At 37.2% G+C, this 18,601-nt stretch overlaps 1 non-coding gene across 1 annotated transcript; it reads left to right on the plus strand.

The window, feature by feature from the left end:
- Positions 1-235: 235 nt before the first annotated feature.
- On the plus strand, positions 236-343 carry LOC116912927. The gene has a single exon (XR_004389498.1). It is a non-coding gene; the product is annotated as a U6 spliceosomal RNA (small nuclear RNA).
- The last annotated feature ends 18,258 nt before the right edge of the window (positions 344-18,601 follow it).

Genomic DNA, 18,601 nt, shown 5'->3' on the forward strand with positions numbered 1-18,601 from the left:
ACTTGTCAGAAAATTTCATGGAGCTTACTGTGAGTTAGAGAGAGCAGCAAAAATACCAGAGCACAAGTGGATATTAATTGTACACTATAAGAGACATTCCAGATCTATGAATGACTATAGGATATAATCTGCAAATTGTGGATAATACTACATAAGTGTATGTCACAGAAAGTGACATTTAGTAGTTTTAAAAGGTAACAAGGACTCTATGCTAAAAGCATTCACAAATGATTGGCTTACTTCGTCAGCAGATATGATATATGAAAGTTGGAACAGTACAGAGAAAATTAGCATAGACCCTGTGCAAGAATGACACATAGAACATGAATTTCAATAATTAGAAAGTCCGAAGGAGATCCTGGTAGTAGGGATGCCAAGAAAGCTAAGAAATCATCCCATACCTGAAAGAAGAGCAATGGCTGACACTAACACTCCTGGAAAGGCATTATCTACGCAAATGATAGGGGGAATCTATAAGCTGTCCTCAGCATTTCTGTTCAGCATTTTTGTGGGAAATGCAAAATTGATGGGTTGACTTTCTAATCAAATATCTATCTTTAACTGTAAGCTATAAAACCTTAAAAATAATTGATCAGTGTTGAAATAATATGTTAAAATAATCTAAATATGTTAAAGCTTTAAGAATTGACAGTATAAATGTCATTACAAATATTATAAAATCAACTATCAGAGCTATTGAAAGGGTTAGGAGGAAGTTATGTGTTTTATTACAGTACTGATTTTGAGATCCTACTTAAATATTAATCGTGTTGAAATGGAATTATTAACCAGTAGAAAATGATACATATATTAAGATAAATTAAGTGGTTTTATATGCACAAAAATAGAAAATCTCAGCAGAATAATATTGATTGAAAGAGCAGATTTTAGAAGTATAAAACATTTACACAATGTATGCAAATACAACACCAAAAGTGCACATAAATCTACCCAGTATAAGTCAGTGGTTATCTGTGAAGGTAGATTAAAAAGAAGCCAGATAGAATAGGCTGCCCAAAAGACACTGCTTTTACTATAACAATGAAGATGGGTAGGAAATTGAACTTAGGACTTGGCAGTTTAACCAGTATACAGGCTTGAGTTCCACCAAGAAGCAAGGAATCAACATTCAGTTTCCATATCCAAACCCTTGATTCTAACCTTCATAACTTTTTCCGGAAATGTCTCCCCACATCACTATTAGAAGACACGACATTTTTCTGAATATGTTTGATAGAAGTTCCCTATAGCAGTTGCAGTCTTGTGATGCATTCATTCAATTTACTAGCCTACTTTGGACTCTCTCATTTCTAAAACCTTCACTGGATCCTTGAAGTTTATATGTAAGGTCCTCAAGCTGCCTAACACTTATGGATACAGACAAGCAGTTAAAAGACTGAGGCTGCACTGACACCCTCCTATCACTTTCATTTATTTACCTCTTGTTGCCACTTTTTTCTTTGCACCAACCACCCTAGTAAGAGAATGATTGTGAACTAAAGCAGGCATATTATTTAGGAAGAAGCATGCATTATTTCGAAATTCAAATGTAATAAGACCAGGTGAATTCAAGGAAGAACAGAAAACATCTGGCCGGTTCTAGTTTGTAGCCAAGCTACACAGTGTCTGGGAAATAAAGAAACAGATTTGTTTCCATGCTCATTAGGAAATTCCATTTGGACCTACAGAAGCTGCCTCTGGTGATAAGAAACCACAAAATTGTTTTCTTTTTAAAATATATAATAAGCTGGATTTATATAATTAACCTCAAAGGTTTTACTTGCTTGGCTTAGGCAATAAAGTTTTCTTGTTCAGGGGTCTTATTTTCAGGCTCATTTATTTTGCCATTTCACTTTCACATTTAACTCCTCACAACGTTCTTGAGTCGAAGAAAACAGTACTGCATACTTGTCATTAAATAATGTTAGCTAATACTTGAAAGTTACCTGAGGCAAAGGAAAAGTAAATGAAAATTGACTCCCTTCAAGGTTTTACATAGAGGGGCAGGAGAGGGAACCTTGGTAATATGCATTTCTGAAAGCTGTTATAGGATCAAGAAATTCTTAATCCATGGTGAATATTAAAAAGAAAAATTTATGTTCCTATACCAGGATTCCTACGAAAATAAGAACTATGTAGTCTTCTATCCCTATTAAAAAGCAAGTCTAGATCTCTGTGCTATCGTCACCAAAAGTGGCCTAAAATTTTCACTGTTCTATATAGCCACATATTTTGGCATGTATCTTTGTGTGTTTGTGTGTGTATGTTGTCTTCAGAAATAGGGTCTTATTGTCAGGTTGTAGAGATTGACCAATGGCATTGGCTTTCAATATTTGCTGCATCTATAGGACCACTTTGGCCAACAATTGAACTCATAGAGACTATATCATCATACACAAGACCTGTTAAAATAAAGCCAGTCAAACTCCAGCATGAAGGAAAGGATGTAGATAAAGAGAGACTTTGTATACCCCTGGTGGGAATATAATCTTCAGTTTGAAGACGAAAGTTCATAGCACTAAGAGCCTACATAAATAAAGAGATCTCATATTAGTAACTTAACAACACACATGAAATCAGTAGATGAACAACAACAACAACAACAAAGAAATAACACTCAAGAGGACTACATACCAAGAAATAATTAAACACAGGACTGATATCACTACAATAGGAAAAAATTTATGTATAACCAATAAAACAAAGAGTTGCCTCCATAGAACCACAATGCTTGTGGGAGTAACCTACCAATATCTGATGTGATTTATGGCCCAATGCATGAGATGGAATTGATACTTGATGCTGTATCAGTAATCAAATACCTGAGACAAGATAGCCTAGAGGCCTAAGGAAATAAAACCAAAACGGAAATGAGTAATAAAATGACCCTTAATGGCATTCTGCTATACTCATAGATCAGTGCCTTGCTGCTCAACCATTATCAGAGCAGCTTCCTTCTGCAGCAGATGGAAACAAATATGGAAACTCACAGCCAGACAATGCAGAGAATGAAAAAACCTTGAAACATTCAACACTAAATGGGATGTCTCCTTCAAATACCTTCCATCAGGGCCCAGACGACACTACAAAAATAGGATGGAGAATGAGTGTAAGGCACAGGGCCTCCTAATATCTGCACTGGATAGGGTACTAAATCTGAAAGAAGAAAAAAACACATGCCCCAATCCCTGTCCCAGAAGTTGTCTCCAATAATAACCGCTTACAAATGACAATTCATTTTCCTCAAGGGAGTCTCACTGTGGAAACAAACAACTCTTGTGGGTAGGTCTTATAACTAAAAGTAGATGGCCAACAAAAATCAAATTCAATTGCATCTTTGGAGGTTCTTTGTCTTGTAATTTCTGCAAGTTTTTTTTAACCTTACTACATTTTTGCTTATATATTATGGATTCTGGCTGTTTTGTTTTTAAGGATTGCTGGTGTATAAGAACATTCCTTTATATGTCTAGGTCTATATGTACTACTCATGTTTTTTGATGGCTATTTTTCTTCTGTTGTTTATCTGTCCTATTCTGATTTGTTTTATTGTTTTATTTTATTTTGCTGTTATTCCTTAGTTGCCTGCTTGTTTTCAAACTAGAGACAAAGTTTGTGGGTCTGAACAGGAGAGGAGGTAGGAAGGGTCTCAGAGATTCTAAGGAGGGGAACTGTGATCAGAATATATTTTATGAAAAAAAAATTAAATCAAAAATAGAAAGGATAAAATAGAGGCAGCCATCTGTTGATCTCTTATAAGGGATAGTAGCTTATTTCTCTTTTGAAATTATATCCACATTGACCTCATTGTTTAACTTAGTTTTTTCCTTTCGTTTTCCAGAATTGGGGAATTTTGCTAATAATTGTTGAATAAGCAATTCCTCACATAGATTTTGTTTAGGAGACAGCATGATATTGTATCACAAAATCACAGCTGCATGACATTTTAATTCCATAGTGCTAAAAAGCTAAAATCTAATAAAGTATTTCAATTTTTCAAAAAAGAAAATTGTATAAATATAAACATCTATGAGTTTAAATCACTATTTTATCCTACACATTATTTATCCTACACACACGTACTGCTGGAAATCAAGGGAGATTATATGGCTATCTTTGCCAGTTGAGTATGTTGTTGATATTTCATTATGCATATTCTGTTTAAAATCATGTCCTTCAGTACTTCTGTTTCAAGCAAATTTACAGCCTTACAAATGTTATTTCTACATAATCATACAAGTACCATTTTCACAAAAGTCTTCCATGAAGAATTTAAAAGTTTTTTCAATATTTTACTATATATTTCATCAGGTTATTATAATACCATGAGCTCTAATTGATGGATAGAATAGATGAGTATTTAACAGGATAACTGAGCTGAGATATGATGACATTCAGAATTCGAAATGTATCAGCAGGTTTCTACTTCCAGCGGTAGGAGCCTGTCATCTTCCAATGAATTTTTCTTTCTTTCTGATCCCAGAAAACTGTAAGGTTCCTAATGTTTCCAAAGAAACATACTATTTTCTTACTGTAAGACCAAGAAATTTAAGGTTGCATTTAATTGACTCTGCTGTGAACACAAATCCATTTTTAAATCAATTACTGTCTGAGATCTGAGCTATTCTAATGGAATGAACTGGAGCACATGGTCTCCACTAAATACTACAGAAATCAGACTCATTGAGATCATGACAATCTAACTCAAAAGGTACAGCTATAGTTTCTCACAATAAAGCGACACAAAGTATACAGGTTCACTGATTCACAGCCTCATATAACAATGAAAACATATAAAGAACTTCAAATAAATAAAAAGTTGATATACTATTTACACAGTAAACCAGCTGGCAGTAAACTAGAACCATCTTAGGACTTTTGATCTGCATTATTGAAAATCTGATTTCCACACCAGATTCTCTGAATCCTGCCAAAATGCCTGGTTTTAGGTAAGAAGCTTATGAATTGATATCTTATCCAAAGGAACTCTACAACCTGGAAAGCTTCTAGTTTTGTTTGTATATTTGTATTTTCTTTGTTTTGTTTTGTTTTGTTTTTTGTTTTGATTCTGGCTGTACTCTCAGGGTCTGAAAACTTTGGTTGGGAAGTGAAGACAAACATTATGGAACACTGATTGAGCATAGATAGATCACCAAGTTGCAAAAATGACCATTTTGCTGTCAGCTGAAAGTCATTCTGAAAACTTGCAAATAATTAGATATCATTTAATTGAGAAAAAATTATAGCTATATTTTTGTTGGTGTAGTTTTTTGTTATTTAGGAAGATAAATATGAAGAAACCAAGAAAACTTCATGGATCTTAGGATCACTGTCTCCTGGTCAGAAAGCTCCTTTGTAGTTAAATATTGCTCTGTTTAAATTGTTCATCTGACTTTTATTTAACTTTCTTAGTTGGTATATATTGGTGACGTTATCCAGTTCTTTTAATTTTTTTCCATTAGATGGAGTATGGATTTTTAGGTATGTCCTTATAATTCCTTGAATTATCTTGGTGTCTGTTGTTCTGGCCACTTTCCCATTCCTAATTTTGTTAATTTGGTATTCTCTATACCTGTTGTTGTTGTTGCTGCTGCTGCTGTTGTTGTTGCTGTTGTTGTTGTTGTTGTTGTTATTGTGGTTGTTTGGCTTTTTACATATTAACTTTACATCCTGGTCATTGCCTCTATTCAGGATACCCTCTCCCACAATCTTTCTCCATCCCTCTTTCCCTTCTCCTCTTAGTCAGTATCCCATTCCCTGCTCCAGGTATCCTCCTACCCTGGTATTCAAGTCTCTGTGAAGTTAGGCCCTTCCTTTCCCACTGAAGTCAGACAAGGCAATGTATATAGGAGAGCATTCCCACACGGAGACAACAGCTTTTGGGATAGCTCTCACTCCAGTAGTTTGGTACCCACATGAAGACTAAACTGCACATCTGCTACATATCTGTGGGACGGTTTAGGTCCAGTCCTTGTATGTTCTTTGGTTGACAGTCCAGTCTGTATGAGTCCTGAGAGTCCAGGTTAGTTGATTATGTTAGTCTTCCTGTGGAGTTCCTATGCCCTTCTGGGCTGCAATTCTTTCTTCCATGAGCCCCCAGGCTCCATTCACTGTTCGGCTGTGGGTGATTACATCTGTGTGAATCAATTGGTGGACAGAGGTGATCAGAGAACAGCAATGCTAGACTCCTGTCTGCTAGCATGATAGGGTATATTACTAATAGTATCAGAGATTGTCGATGAGATGGGTCTCAAGTTGGGCCAGTCATAGGTTGTGCTTTCCCTCAGTCTCTGTTCCATCCCCAAGCCCTGCATTTTTTGTAGACAAGATAAATTTTAGGTCAAAAGTTTTGTGAGAGGGTTTGTGTTCCTATGGCTCCACCAGGGTTCCTGGTCACAGGAGGCAGCCTACTTAGGCTCCATATTCTCAATGCTGTGAGTCACATTAAGAACACCCCCATTGATTCTTGGTCATCTTCCCTATTTTAGGTCACCATCTCTTCTTGGGTATAGCCCCTACCTCCTCATCCCTGTCAATTTCTAATCATTCACATGCTCTGCTCTGCCCCTCCCCACACCTGATGCAGAAGCCCCACTCCTTCCAGATCTCTTCTTTATGACCATTCTAGCCTCCTTGTGTCTGTGAAGTGCAGCATGGACATCCTGTATTTAATGACTAATATCCATTTATGAGTGAATACATACCTCATATGTCCTATTGGGACTAGGTTACCTCATTCAGGATGATATTCTCAAGATCCATCCATTTGCCTGCAAAATTCATGATGTCTTTGTTTTTCATAGCTGAAAAGGATTCCATTGTGTAGATGAACCACATTTTTCTATATCCATTCTTCAAGAGAGTTACATATAGGTTGTTTTCAATTTCTGGCTACAGAACAACAGTGATTAAAAAAACTGTGTGTTATTGGTAAAGAAATAGACACCTTAATCAATGGAATTGAAGACCCAGAATTAAACTCACATACCCATAGACAGCTTATTTTTGAAAAAGAAGCAAAACCATACAATGGAAAAAAGAAAGCATCTTCATCAAATGGTGCTAGTCTAACTGGATGTCTACATGCAGAAGAATAAAAATAGATCCTATTTACCATCTTGCTCAAAACTCAAGTCCAAGTGGATCAAGAACATCAACATAAAGCTGGATATACTAAATCTTATAGAAGAAAAAGTGGGAAATACTCTTTGCATTGGTACAGGATATAATTTCTTGAACAGGTAGCTCAGGCTCTAAGATCAATGATTGATTAAATGGGACCTCGTGAAACTACAAAGCTTCTGAAAGGCAAAGAACACTGTCAATAAAACAAAACCACAGCCTACAGTTTGGGAAAAGTTTATCATCAGCCCTACATCTGACAGGGGGCTAATATCCAAAATTTATAAAGAACTAAAGGAGTTAAATACCTACAACCCAAACAACCCAATTAAAAAGTAGGACATGGAGCTATACAGAGAATTCACAATAGTCAAATCTCAAATGTACAAGAAACACTTAAAGGCATGTTTAAAGTCCTTAGTCATCAGGGAAATGCAAATCAAAACAACTCTGAAATTCCACCTTACACTTGTCAGAATAGCTAAGATCAAAAACTCAAGTGTAGTGAGGATGTGGAACAAAGGGAACACTCTTTCATTGCTGGTGGGATTGAAAACTTGTATAACCTCTCTGGAAATTAATTTGATGCTTTCTCAGAAAACTTGGAATACTTCTACCTAAAGACCCAGCTATAACACTCCTGTACATATACCCCCAAAATACTCCACCAACCCACAAAGATACTTATTCCACTATGTTCATAGCACCTTGATTCTTTCTCTGTTTTTATTTTGTGGATGGGTTTATCAATCTTATGAATTGTTTCCAAAGAACCATTTTTTTATTTCATTGGTTATTTATATTGTGTTGTTGTTGTTGTTTCTATTTTGTTGATTGTGAAGTATGAGTTTTATTATTTCCTGTCTTGAGTATTATTTATCCTTCTTTTTTATTCTAGATCAATCTAGTGTGCTATGTTATGTTAGAAGTAAGAAATCTCTCCATTTTTTAAACATAGTCACTGAGTGCTATGAACAGTCTTCATCATTTTTATAAGTTTGAGGATCTTGTGTATTCAATTTCATTCAATTCTAAAGAAGCCTTTAATTTCTGTTTTGGCCTATTTTTCATTCATTTTGTTTCTTTGAGTTTTTAGATTTTCCATTGCTTCTATTATTGCTGATATTCAGCTTTAATACATAGCGGTCTGAAAGGATACAGGGTCTTATCTCAGTCCTTTTGCATTTGCTAAGCCTCATTTTGTTTCTGAGTATGTCATGAATTTTGGAAAAAGTTCCACGTGCTAATAGTAAGGCATAATCTGTTATGCATGGGTGAAATATTTTGATTCTGTTAGATCTATTTGGTTTATAAGGTCATTCAGCTTCATTATTTCTCTGTTTGGGTTTTGTCTGGATGATCGGTATTTTGGTGAAAGTAGAATATTGAAGTCTCCCACTATCAGTATATGAGGGTAAATAGGTGATTTAAGCTGTATAGTGTTTCTTTTATAAATCTGGGTGACGTGTGCTTGGGGCACAGGCATTAAGTATTGCAATGTCTGTTTGGTGGATTTTTTTCTTTGGTGAGTATGTACTGTATTTCACTATTCTTTTCTGAATAATTTTGATTTGAAGTGAATAGATGTGAAAAATGTGGACAGATTTTTTTTTACTACTAATATAACACTACACACTAGAAAACTCTAGAACAAAAATGAAGGATAAATTATACCCACTAGAAGAAGATAAGAAATAATAAAATTCAAGCCTGAAATTCATTAAAATAGAAACAAACAAACAAACAAAAAACAATATAAAGGATCAATTAAACAGAAAGTTGTTCTTTGAGAATAATCAATAAGATTGACAAACCCACCCTTAAATTAATTAAATGGCACACACACACACACACACACACACACACACACACACACAATATCATTATTGTGGTTTTGACTCTCCAATTTGTGTCCTTTCATAGGCAGAAATGCTTTAAAAGAGATCTCGTCAACCATGATTTGGGTGTGGGGAGGTCAGCTTACCTCCATGAATATGCCACCCACCTCGTAAATATTCCTAAAACTTAAGGATTAAGATGCAAACATACAATTTGATATACTGATACTACCTAAATACAGGGTCTCCCTGCTTCAATTTTTTTTCTGTAGCAAGCATTGCTGTACAAAAGAGCTTCTGCTTAAACTAACTATGCCTCTTGACTGAATTCTGTCAATTAAGAAAGTAAGAGCCAAGAAGAAACTTTCACATAATAATAGTTTTATCAGTTTCATAATAAAATTCTGTTTCTTTTTCAGTGTAATGCCATAACATCTCAGGTCCAAATCAATTGGCCAAATAACAAAACTTAATTATAGGGAATAAAATAAGAAGAATGTGTTTATTCAGCAACTGTACATTGAGAGAATCCTGCAAATCTGACAGTAGGTGAAAAGTTATCTCACAAGACAAGACCACTGCTATTAGACTGCTTACATTTGAATCCAAGATACATGATCTTAGCATTAACTTCCCTTGTCACACTCTGATTGGCAATCAGTTCAATTGCTCTTTTAGGTTACAAACTGGTCATTTTTCTGGATACTTAAATTTTGTGGTTATACTCTTTGAAACCTCCTTTGAGGAGTTTGAATTTTCAGTTATGATATCACTCAGAAATAATAAACTTAAAGAATGGTAACCTGATGTATCACCAACATCATGCTGACAGTTCATCTTAGTATATTTTTATCAATAAGAACTCTTAAGTAGAATCATACCTTTCTGGGCTAATGCTATTTTCTCTCTGCCCTGAGGAGAAAGTTTGAACTTAAATTTCATTAAGGCAGACATTTGGCTAATCTGTGCATTGAGCAAAAATCAAAACAGAGTATTTGGTGTTGATTAGAAGTTTTTCTGGGAACATACTGAGAGTAATCAAAGATGGCAATGGAGTTCTTCTAGTTCTGCAAAATGGTTTTTCAGAGCTATCCACAAGTCTTAGGCACAGTGCTCGTGTTTTTAATGTGTCCTCAATTTTGTTCATGGACTATACAAAACTATTTTCTTTGACAAAAGTAACAAAATGGGCCCCTATAATGGAAAATTTGTAACCTGGAGTTAAACAACTAATTTCTGTTATGTGAAGATATTTATATCAAGTTATATTGATTTATATTTTATGTAATAAAAAAGAATAAGCCTAAAAGGAGAATGTAGCCACAAGATATTGAATTAATATGAAAAGAATCACAGAAACAATAAAATTATAGAGGGATTGTGGGGTGAGGTTAAAAGAAGAATTGCAAGATATAGGTGATATTAAGTGAGAAATAGAAAACCAGGGATGGTCTCCAAATAAAGAGGAGGAAGAGATATCATTTCACAGAAATGACGAGGGATGATATACAAATGATTCTAATGTGTAATTATTAAAGTCTCAAGAAGCAATATTACCTTATATTTACCTAAAATTACACACACACACACACACACACACACACATACACACACACAAACTCACATAGATACACAAATATTTTTTATTTATTTACTTTACATTCTGCTCACTGCACCTCTTTGGGGAATGCCCAAGAGCTCCCGCACTACCACATAAATTTTTTTAAATAAAAAATTTTATTGAATATTTCTTTATTTACATTTCAAATGTCATTATTCCCTTTCCTGGTTTCCCATCCGTAATTGCCCTATCCCATCACCCCTCCCCTGGCTTCTTGAGGGTGTTGCCATACCCACCAACCCACAGCCTTGCCCTTTAGTTTCAAATGTTATCCCCATTCCTAGGTCCCCCCTCTCCCCTTCCCCACCCCTGCATCTATGAGGGTACTCCCCCTCCTATCCACCCAATCCCAACTCACTGCCCCGGCATTCTCCTACACTGGAGAAATGAGCCTTCATAGACCAATGGCTTCTCCTCCTATTGATGCCAGACAATGCCATTCTCTGCTACATATGTGGCTGGAGCCATGGGTCCCTCTATGTAGACTCTTTGATTGGTGGTTTAGTCCCTGGGAGCTCTGTGTGGTCTGGTTGGTTGATATTGTTTTACTTCCTACGGGGTTGCAAACCCCTACAGCTCCTTCAGTCCTTTTTCTAAATCCTCCATTGGGATCCCCAAGCTCAGTCGGATGGTTAACTGCAAGCCTTCTCATCTGTATAATTTTGGAGCATCTTTTGGGTATATGACCAAGAGTGGTATAGCTGGGTCCTCAGGTATTGCAATGTCCAATATTCTAAGGAACCTCCAGACTGATATCCAGAATGGTTGTACCAGTCTGCAATCCCACCAACAATGGAGGAGTGTTCCAACAAATTACAAAGACAAATGCTCCACTATGTTCATTGCAGCCTTATTTTTTTTATTATTATTATTATTAACTTGAGTTTTTCTTATATACATTTCGAGTGTTATTCCCTTTCCCGGTTTCCGGGCAAACATCCCCCTCCCCCCTGCCCTTCCTTATGGGTGTTCCCCTCCCAACCCTCCCCCCATTGCCGCCCTCCCCCCAACAGTCTAGTTCACTGAGGGTTCAGTCTTAGCAGGACCCAGGGCTTCCCCTTCCACTGGTGCTCTTACTAGGATATTCATTGCTACCTATGAGGTCAGAGTCCAGGGTCAGTCCATGTATGGTCTTTAGGTAGTGGCTTAGTCCCTGGAAGCTCTGGTTGCTTGGCATTATTGTACATATGGGGTCTCGAGCCCCTTCAAGCTCTTCCAGTTCTTTCTCTGATTCCTTCAACGGGGTCCTATTCTCAGTTCAGTGCTTTGCTGCTGGCATTCGCCTCTGTATTTGCTGTATTCTGGCTGTGTCTCTCAGGAGCGATCTACATCCGGCTCCTGTCGGTCTGCACTTCTTTGCATCATCCATCTTGTCTAATTGGATGGCTGTATATGTATGGGCCACATGTGGGGCAGGCTCTGAATGGGTGTTCCTTCAGTCTCTGTTTTAATCTTTGCCTCTCTCTTCCCCATTGCAGCCTTATTTATAATAACCAGAAGCTGGAAAGAACTCAGATGCCCTTCAACTGAGGAATGGATACAGAAAATGTGGTACATCTACACAATGGAATACTACTCAGCTATCAAAAACAATGACTTTATGAAATTCATAGGCAAATGGATGGAACTGGAGAATATCATCCTAATTGAGGTAACCCGATCACAGAAAAACACACATGGTATGCACTCATTGATAAGTGGATATTAGCCCAAATGTTCGAATTACCCTAGATGCACAGAACACATGAAACTCAAGAAAGATGACCCTATTCTGGGGCATCGAACCTTGACAGGACAAAGGGCTTCTCCTTCAATTGACGCCCAACAAGGCAATCCTCTGCTACATATGCAGATGGAGCCATGAGTCTGTACATGTATACTCTCTGCATGGTGGGTTAGTACTTGGGAGATCTGATAAGTGGATGTTACCCCAAAAGCTCAGATTACCCAGGATACAATCCACAGACCACATGAAGCTGAAGAAGGACAATCAAAGTGAGGCTGCTGTAGTCCTTCTTAGAAAGACTGGTTGGTATTATTGTACTTATGGGGTTGTAAATGCCTTCAGCTCCTTCAGTCCTCTCTCTAACTCCTCCATTGGGGACCCCATTCACAGTTCAATGGCTGATTGTTAGCATCTGCCTCTGTATTTGTCATGCTTCTGCAGAGCTTATCAGGAGACAACTAAATCAGGCTCTTGTCAGCATGCACTTCTCAGCATCAGCAATATTGTCTGAGTCTGGTGGCTGTATGTATATGAGCTGGATCCCCAGGTAGGGCAGTCTATGGATGACCTTTCCATCAGTCTCAGCTTTAAACATTGTCTCCATATTTCCTTCTATGAATATTTTTGCTTCCACTTCTAAGAAGGACTGCAGTATCCTCACCTTGTTCATCCTTCTTGAGCTTCAGGTCATCTGTGGAATGTATCTTGGGTAATCTGAGCTTTTTGGGTAATATCCACATATCAGTGAGTGCATATCGTGTGTATTTTTCTGTGATTGGGTTACCTCACTCAGGATGATATTTTCTAGTTCAATCCATTGGCCTATGAATTTCATGAAGTCATTGTTTTTAATAGCTGAGTACTACTCCATTGTGTAGATGTACCATAATTTCTGTATCCATTCCTATGTTAAAGGACAACTGGGTTTTTTTCACCTTCTGGCTATTATCAATTAGGCTGCTATGAACATAGTGGAACATGTGCCCTTGTTATATGTTTTTTTTGGGTATATATACCCAGGAGTGGTATAGCAGGGTCCTCATGTAGTACTATGTCCAATTTTCTGAGAAAACTCCAGACCGATTTCCAGAGTGGTTGTCTTAGCTTGCAATCCCACAAAAAAATGGAGGAGAATTCCTCTTTCTTTACATACTCTAGAACATCTGCTGTTACCTGAGTTTTTGACCTTAGCCACTCTGAGTGGTGTGTGGTCAAATCTCAGAACTGTTTGATTTGCATTTCCCTGATGATTAAGGATGTTGAAAACTTCTTTAGGTCATTTGATATTCCTCAGCTGAGAATTCTTTGTTTAGCTATACATCCCATTTTTTCTCCTTCTTTTATCAAATTGGGTATTTCTTATTTACATTTCAATTGTTATTACATTTCCGGATTTCCAGGCCATCATCCCCATAACACCTCCCTTCCCCTTTTATATGGGTGTTCCCCTCCCCATCCTTCCCACATTACTGCCCTCCAACCAACAATTCCATTCTCTGAGGTTTCAGTCTTGGCAAGACAAAGGGCTTCCCCTTCCACTGGTGCGCTTACTAGGCTATGCATTGCTACCGATGAAGTTGGAGCCCAGGGTCAGTCCATGTATAGTCTTTGTGTAGTGGCTTAGTCCCTGGAAGCTCTGGTTGGTTGGCAATGTTGTTCATATGGGGTCTCAAGACCCTTCAAGCTCTTTCAGTACTTTCTAGGATTCCTTCAACGGGGGTCCCGTTCTCAGTTCAGTGGTTTAATGATGGCATTCGCCTATGTATTTGCTGTATTCTGGCTGTGTCTCTCAGGAGAGATCTACATCTGGTTCCTGTCAGCCTGCACTTCTTTGCTTCATCCATCTTATCTAATTGGGTGGCTGTATATGTATGGGCCACATGTGGGGCAGGCTCTGAATGGGTGTTCCTTCTGCCTCTGTTCTAAACTCTGCCTCCCTATTCCCTCCCAAGGGTATTCTTGTTCCCCTTTTAAAGAAGGAATGAAGCATTCGCATTTTGGTCATCTTTCTTGAGTTTCATGTGTTCTGTGCATCTAGGGTAATTCGAACATTTAGGCTAATATCCACTTATCAATGAGTGCATACCATGTGTGTTTTTCTGTGATCGGGTTACCTCAATTAGGATGATATTCTCCAGTTCCATCCATTTGCCTATGAATTTCATAAAGTCATTGTTTTTGATAGCTGAGTAGTATTCCATTGTGTAGATGTACCACATTTTCTGTATCCATTCCTCAGTTGAAGGGCATCTGAGTTCTTGCCAGCTTCTGGTTATTATAAATAAGGCTGCAATGAACATAGTGGAGCATTTGTCTTTGTAATTTGTTGGAGCATCTTTTGGGTATATGACCAAGAGTGGTATAGCTGGGTCCTCAGGTATTGCAATGTCCAATATTCTAAGGAACCTCCAGACTGATATCCAGAATGGTTGTACCAGTCTGCAATCCCACCAACAATGGAGGAGTGTTACTTTTTCTCAAAATCATCACCAGCATCTGCTGCCACCGGAGTTTTTGATTTTAGCCATTCTGACTGGTGTGAGATGGAATCTCAGTGTTGTTTTGATTTGCATTTCCCTTATGACTAAAGATGTTGAACATTTCTTTAGGTGCTTCTCTGCCATTCGGCATTCCTCAGCTGTGAATTCTTTCTTTAGCTCTGAACCCCATTTTAAATGGGGTTCTTTGACTCCCTACAATCTAACTTCATGAGTTCTTTGTATGTTTTGGATATAAGCCCTCAATCAGTTGCAAGATTGGTAATGATCTTTTCCCAAATTGTTTGATGCCATTTGGTCCTAACAACACTATCCTTTGTCTCACAGAAGCTTTGTAGTTTCATGAGATCCCATTTGTAGATTCTTGATCTTAGAGCAAAAGCCACTGGTGTTTTGCTCAGGAAATTTTCTCCAGTGCCCATGTGATTGAGATTCTTCCCCACTTTTTCTCCGATTAGTTTGAGTATATCTGGTTTGATGTGGAGTTCCTTGATCCACTTAGACTTAAGCTTTGTACAGGGTGATAAGAATGGATCAATCTGCATTCTTCTACATGTTGACCTCCAGCTGAACCAGCACCATTTGCTGAAAATGCTATCTTTTTTTGAAAGGATGGTTTTGGCTCCTTTGTCAAAAATCAAGTGACCGTAGGTGTGTGGGTTCATTTCTGGGTCTTCAATTCTATTCCACTGGTCTATCTTTCTGTCTCTGTACCAATACCATACAGTTTTTATCACTATTGCTCTTAAATACTGCTTGAATACAGGGATAGGGATTCCCCGGAAGTCCTTTTATTGTTGAGGATAATTTTACCTATCCTGGCTTTTTTGTTATTCCCGATGAATTTGCAAATTGTTCTTTCTAATTCCATGAAGAATTGGATGGGAATTTTGATGGGGATTGCATTGAAACTGTAGTTCACTGTTGGTAAAATGGTCATTTTTACTATATTAATCCGGCTAATCCATGGGTATGGGAGATCTTTCCATCTTTTGAGATCTTCAATTTCTTTCCTCAGAGGCATGAAGTTCTTATCATACAGATCATTCCTTGCTCGGTTAAAGTCACACAGGGATTTTATTATTTGGGACTATTATGAAGGGTGTCATTTCCCTTATTTCTTTCTCGGCTTGTTTCTCTTTTGTGTAGAGGAAGGCTACTGAATTATTTGAGTTAATTTTATACCCAGCCACTTTGCTGAAGATGTTTATCAGGTTTAGTATTTCTTTGGTAGAACTTTTGGGATAACTAAACTATACTTTCATATCATCTGCAAATAGTGATATTTTGACTTCTTCCTTTCCAATCTGTATCCCTTTGATCTCTTTTTGTTTTCTGATTGTTCTGACTAGGATTTCGAAACTATGTTGATAAAGTATGGAAAGAGTGGGCAGCCTTGTCTAGTCCCTGATTTTAGTGGGATTGCTTCAAGTTTCTCTCCATTTAGTTGAATATTAGCTATTGGTTTGTTGTATATGGCTTTTACTATGTTTAGGTATGGGCCCTGAATTCCTGTTCATTCCAGGACTTTTATCATGAAGAGGTATTGAATTTTGTCAAATGTTTTCGCAGCATCTAATGAAATGATCATGTGGTTATTATTTTTCAGTTTGTTTATATAGTGGATTATGTTGATGGTTTTCCATATATTAAACCATCCCTGCATACATGGGATGAAGCCTACTTGATCATGATGGATGATTGTATTGATGTGCTCTTGAATTCGGTTTGTGAGATATTATTGAGTATTTTTGCATTGATATTCATAAGGGAAATTGGCCTGAAGTTCTCTTTCCTTCTTGGGTCTTTGTGTGGATTAGGTATAAGAGTAATTGTGGCTTCATAGAAGGAATTCGGTAGTGCTCCATCTGTTTCAATTTTGTGGAAGAGTTTGGATAGTATTAGTATGAGGTCTTCTATGGAGGTCTGATACAATTCTGCACTGAACCCGTCTGGACCTGGGCACTTTTTGGTTGGGAGACCTTTAATGACTGCTTCTATTTCGTTGGGGATTATGGGGTTGTTTAAATGGTTTATCTGTTCCTGATTTAACTTTGGTACCTGGTATCTGTCTAGGAAATTGTCCATTTCCTCAAGATTTTCAAGTTTTGTTGAACACAGGCTTTTGTAATAGGATCTGATGATTTTTCGAATTTCTTCTGACTCTGTTGGTATATCTCCCTTTTCATTTCTGATTTTGTTAATTTGGACACACTCTCTGTGTCCTCCCATAATCTGACTAGGCGTTTATCTATCTTGTTGATTTTCTCAAAGAACCAGCTTTTGGTTCTGTTGATTCTTTGCATAGTACTTTTTGTTTCTACTTGGTTCATTTCAGCTCTGAGTTTATTTCCTGCCTTCTACTCCTCCTGGGTGTATTTGCTTCTTTTTGTTCTAGAGCTTTTAGGTGTGCTGTCAAGCTGCTGATATATGCTGTCTGCTATTTCTTTCTGCAGGCACTCAGAACTATGAGTTTTCTTAGCACAGCTTTCATTGTGTCCCATAAGTTGGGGTATGTTTTACCTTCATTTTCAATAAATTCTAAGAAGTCTTTAATTTCTTTCTTTATTTCTTCCTTGACGAGGTTATCATTGAGTAGAGCATTGTTCAACTTCCATGTATATATGGGCGTTCTTTCCTTATTTTTAAATGAAGACCTGCTTTAGCCCGTGGTGGACTGATAGGACGCATGGGATTATTTCTAACTTTCTGTATCTGTTGAGGCTTGCTTTATGACCAATTATATGGTAAGTTTTGCAGAGAGTACCATGAGGTTTTGAGAAAAAGTTATATCCTTTGTTTTAGGATAGAATGTTCTATAAATATCTGTTAAGTCCATGACTTAACAGATCTGTTGGTTCATGACTTCTCTTAGTCTGTCTATGTCTCTGTTTAATTTGTTTCCATGATCTGTCCATTGATGAGAGTGGGATGTTGAAATCTCCTACTATTATTGTGTGAGGTCCAATGTATGCTTTGAACTTTAGTAAGGTTTCTTTTATGTATGTAGGTGCCCTTGTATTTGGAGCATAGATATTTAGGATTGAGCGTTCATCTTCATCGATTTTTCCTTTGATGGATATGAAGTGTCCTTCCTTATGTTTTTTGATGACTTTTGTTTGAATATCGATTTTATTCGATATTAGGATGGCTACTTCAGCTTGCTTCTTCAGACCATTTGCTTGGAAAGTTGTTTTCCAGACTTTTACTCTGAGGTACTGTCTGTCTTTTTCTCTGTGGTGTGTTTCCTTTAGTCAGCAAATTCTGGGTCCTCATTGCTTATGCAGTTTGTTAATCTGTGTCTTTTTATTGGGGAATTGAGTCCATTGATGTAGAGAGATATTAAGGAATAGTGACTTGCTTCCTGTTATATTCGTGTTTGGATGTGACATTATGTTTGTATGCTTGTCTTCTCTTTGTTTTGTTGAAAAATGATTAGTTTCTTGCTTTTTCTAGGGTGTATCTTGCCTCCTTGTGTTTGGCTTTACCATTTATTATCCTTTGTAGGGCTGGATTTGTAGAAAGATATTGTGTAAGAGTGGTTTTGTCCTGGAATATCTTGGTTTCTCCATCTATGTTAATTGAGAGTTTTGCTGGATACAGTAACCAGGGCTGGCATTTGTATTCTCTTTTGGTGTGTATGACATCTGTCCAGGATCTTCTGGCTTTCCTATTCTCTGGTGAGAATTCTGGTGTAATCTGATAGGTCTGCCTTTATATATTACTTGACCTTTTTACCTTACTGCTTTTAATATTTTTTCATTCTTTTGTGTACTTGGTGTTTTGATTATTATGTGAC

Source organism: Rattus rattus, chromosome 11 (genome assembly GCF_011064425.1).
Source record: "Rattus rattus isolate New Zealand chromosome 11, Rrattus_CSIRO_v1, whole genome shotgun sequence".
Taxonomy (NCBI): Eukaryota; Metazoa; Chordata; class Mammalia; order Rodentia; family Muridae; genus Rattus; species Rattus rattus.